General features: G+C 34.7%; 1 long non-coding RNA gene across 1 annotated transcript; it reads left to right on the top strand.

Moving 5' to 3' along the window:
* The first annotated feature begins 1,263 nt into the window (after positions 1–1,263).
* Positions 1,264–4,059, top strand: LOC140015033 (uncharacterized). The gene is made up of 2 exons (XR_011821796.1): positions 1,264–1,455; positions 3,808–4,059. It is a non-coding gene; the product is annotated as an uncharacterized lncRNA (long non-coding RNA).
* Positions 4,060–4,436: the final 377 nt, after the last annotated feature.

Here is a 4,436-nt window from a genome sequence, read left to right as displayed (position 1 = left end):
CACAAGAATTGTATAGCTATGTCTTAGGTTCAAAACGATTCAAGAATCACCTCAATCCAATACTTGTAGATAAAGATATCGCCAAAATACCACAATGTGTCAAAGCTGTGAAACTCCATTTGTCTTCAATCAATTCATATGAGACCAAAACCTACAAAAACAACATAAACTTGCATATTAACCCACACTTTTGCATGTTTTGGTTAAGAAACAGTACTTGTATGAAAATTAACTTATAAAGGAATTCAAATCTTCCATTTTAACTTAACACACACCAAAAAATAACCTAAAACCTAACTAGAAATAGGTATAATAAAGGCTAATCAGTTATATACCTTGCTAGATGTTTATATGTTGTTTCATGTGCTATATTCTAAAGTAAGTGAAGGAATTGGAGATTAAAATGAGAACATAAAGCTACTTTGTTGGAAAGTTTCTAGTTTATAACCGATTGGAAGAAAGAAATGAATATTCTTTTTTAACTTGACTTTTGAATGGATTTTACTAAGGTTTAATGCTTTGTACTTTGATGAATGTTCATATGGAGTTTTAGTATGTTTAATGTTGAGATTATGTGGGAAAGTCTGGAAAGTTATAATGAATTTTGAAACTAGTTAATGAAGTGTCAAAATGCTACATTATGGCCAGGTTTATAATTTTAGGATTTCGGGTCCTTGAACTTGTTTTTAAGACTTAATTATTGATTAAACCATAATTTTCATCATAGACATCTACTTTTGCAAAATTAGGTATGACAAAGAGAAACTTAGTTCTTAAACCTTATACTAAGGAAATAAACAATAACTATAAGTGTTCATATTGATTCCAGGTGTGAGGACTCGAAAATTATTTTATATTTTATTTTATTTCTTTGAATGCATTTTCTTTATTTTAATTTATTGCCTTAATTTTCTAGATATTTTTATAAGTGAATCAAGGTTTTAATTATTTTTCTCCTATAAGTTAGTTCATGTTAAGTTAGTAGTACATTATGGAAGTGGAATCCACTAGTGTGTTGCGTAATAAATTTAGTAAACAAAAATGGATACTTTACTAAAGGGTTTATGTGGTTAGTAGTGGTAAGAGTGGATTAGAGCAAAACAATATGGATTAGTGAGATAAGACAAAGGAAAAACAAAGTGATAAGCTTCAACTTAAGAGGGACACTTGTCGGTCACCTAAGCAGGCATTGACCAAGATTAGTCATGGTCTTTATCTTGGAAAAATTAACCAAATTTCCTTCATTCTCCATCTTCCCTTGGCCGAACCTCTCTTCAAAAGAAGAAAGAAAGAAAACTCCATTTCCAACAGAAAAACCTTGCTTGATCCTTGAGTTTTCACCTTAACCTTGCAAATCAATCCATAAAAGGTGATCTTGAGGTAAGAGGAGGAACTTTAATGGAGATTTTTTGGGGAAAGAAGCTTGTGGCTGCTTGGTCTTCCTTCGGTTTCAAGGTAACAAAGTCTAGAACCATCTCTTGTCATTTAACTTGCTTTTGAGTGGATTTAAGGGTTAATTATGGTGGTAGTCATGGAAAATTTCATGGTTTAAGCGGTGATTGGAAATTTCAGCTTTGATGGTTAAATTTCAGCTTTGATATGATGCTTTGAACTTTGCCATGATCTAGTAGCTTTGCTATGTGAATTTGCTAGCTTTTATATGTTATTTTGGCTTGATTATAGAAAACTTCAGCTTGTAGAGGAAATTTTCAGCTTAGGGTTTCAAAATTTCAGCTTTGTTATGGTTGGTCTTGAGCTAGAAACGTGGCTATATTGGATGGTTTTGTGGCCTTAAACAAGTGTACTTTATAGCTTGTAACTTGTGATTGTGATTGAGGTTGGATTGATATGAATATAGGTGTTGAATTTGGATGGAAAAGTTAAGAAAATAAGGGGAAGTGTTGCTGGAAATTTTCCCACAGGAAACTCTGAGCAGTCTTGGGAAATCTGTTATATCTTGGTGTAGAAATATCCAAATTGAGTTCCACTTATTGTGTTTGAAACTAGATTTAGAGAGAATTCTACCGTGAAAATTTCAGAATTTTTCTCAATTCGTATGAATATCTATGATTTTCCAAAATTGACTGAATTTTCACACTTGTTCTGTTTTTCTACTTGATGTAGCAGCAATTTGAGACTGGAATTTGACTGATTTATGGACAAAATCTTACAAATGTGTATTCTGGAAAATTGTAGTCCTTTGAGTCTATTTCCCAACGGTATACAACTTATCAATTTTGGACTTAAGGAGCTTGAGATACGGATTTTCAAACAGTGTTGCGCAGAACTGGAGAAAATTTTGTTTTCTAAACTTGTTCTTGCTTCCATTTCCAACTTTAAGTTGGAGTTGTTAAACCATTTTGAGCTTGGTTTTATGAGTGGAATTGAGGTTTTCTCACAACTTTATACCTTTGAGTGGAATAGTGATTGTTGATTGTTCAAAACCAAGTTTCCCTACTAGCTCTTAGTCATTATTTGAATAGTGCGTAGCATGAAATCCTTATTTGATGGTATTAAAGGTTTAGTATAGGATGGTAGGACTTATGAAGAAGAATTCTAGCTATAACTTGGTACTTGGATGGTGAATTTGTGGCTTTTAAACGACTATGCCTTGTTAACCCCTAGATCACTACTTATATGTGAGTTTTCACTTAAAATTAGGGTGTTTTAAAGAACGAGTGACTTTTCTTCCCGAGTCGCTTGTTGAACGTTTTGACAAGAGTAAATGTTATTATATCACCTTACCATATCCTTGCCTCATTTAAAACCTTGTTTTGTCCCGTTTAAATTTATTTTTGACTTTAGCATCAAAAGTTTTCCTTTGTGGCTTGAGCAAGGATAGGTGATACTTTTGGATTAAAAGCTTGCACTTGGGGGTTCGACTACTTTATCCAAATGTTTTAAAACGGTGAACTTCTTTAGTTCACTTACCTTATGTATTTGATCACAAGTTTCGAAAGCGAACCCGTGGATCCTTTCACCGAGGAAAGTTAACTTTTCTAAAAATGGTGAGTGTTTCAACTACATGTTCCATACTACTTGTTGCTCAAATGACTTGTTGCCTAAGTTGGCTCATTATTACATAGGCAAGTGTGTACTTTATAGCACTCGACCTAACTTGAATAAATTCTTGTTTTGCTCCTATAAATGAATTGTTTACAAGTGAATTGATATTCATGCGCATGAGTTGAAAGTAACGGCCTGGATCCTAAACTCTATCGGCTAGTTAATCGAGTCGAGCCAACAAGGGTCTGGTCGATTAGATAACGAACCCTGGGTCTACTGTTTTATCGAGTGGAATGTTATCTTCTTGACTAATTGGTATGCTTGAGTATTACCATCACTATTTATATTGGAGTTCGAGCCCGGTAGGGGATTGATTGGTGGATGAAGATTGGAGATAAGTGGTGCTCTACTGGACTTGTTACTATGTCTCAAACATTGACTGAGTGTCAACGGACTTGGAAAATGTTGCTGCGGAACTGGCTGCAAGTGAAACACTGTACGGAATTAAGTGCTACGCTTGAAATCTGGTAGGAGCACCATATCAGCTGCATCAACATATGAATCCTGGGTGCTCTGCCTAGAACCTGGAGGAAGCCACCGTATCAGTACCGTATCCTTTTCTTGCTGGTGTTAAAATGCTTATTTGAATGTGTGAACGGTCCATGACATTATTTGTAACTGTTTATTATTTTCGTTCTAAGATTTTGAAATATGTGAAAGATATTTTGCCATTTTGACTGCATCTTTTCTTGGAATCTCACTGGGTTTTTAACTCATCCCTTTATTTGTTTTCCTTAACAGGGTGCGGGGATGAGAGAGACAAGAATAGTACTAGTTGTATTAAGAATTTTGAACTTGTATTTGGCCGATACTGTATTATAGTACTAGTTGTTTAAGCTCTTACTTTTGGCTTGTACTTTGACTTGTATATTCGGATGATTTGTAGCAGGTACATGGTATATTGAAGAATTATGGTGTATTGATTTGGCATTCAAAGAATAGTGAGCTCAAAAAGTTGTAATCCTCATTTTAAGTAATTGCCATCTTTTTACACTTCGTGAGGTGATTGAATTACTTCTATTTTTATCCGTTTAGTTGTGCACCTAAGTATGAATGTTTTGTGAAGTCGGATAGATGCAATATTTCTTGAAGAATTTTGTGCTTACTTTGCAGTTAATGTTATCTCTAAAGTTAATGTGAGTGAGTGAGTCCTGGTGAGAGCTGAGTAGGTGGTCCGCTAACCCTTGGGGTACGCCTTAGGGAAAGGCAGGGTCGTCACTCCAGGAGTCGAGTTTGAGCTAGAAATGAAACCCTTCCCTGAGGTGTGAACTTCAATTACTTAAGCATCACCATTGCGAGTTTAACAAGTAGTCTAATAAGTTTGCAAATATCTCAGGAACCGAAGGTGAATGGAAAGAGGATCTGAGTGC

Source organism: Coffea arabica, chromosome 10e (genome assembly GCF_036785885.1).
Source record: "Coffea arabica cultivar ET-39 chromosome 10e, Coffea Arabica ET-39 HiFi, whole genome shotgun sequence".
Classification (NCBI taxonomy): Eukaryota; Viridiplantae; Streptophyta; class Magnoliopsida; order Gentianales; family Rubiaceae; genus Coffea; species Coffea arabica.
This window is presented reverse-complemented; position numbering and strand designations above follow the sequence as displayed.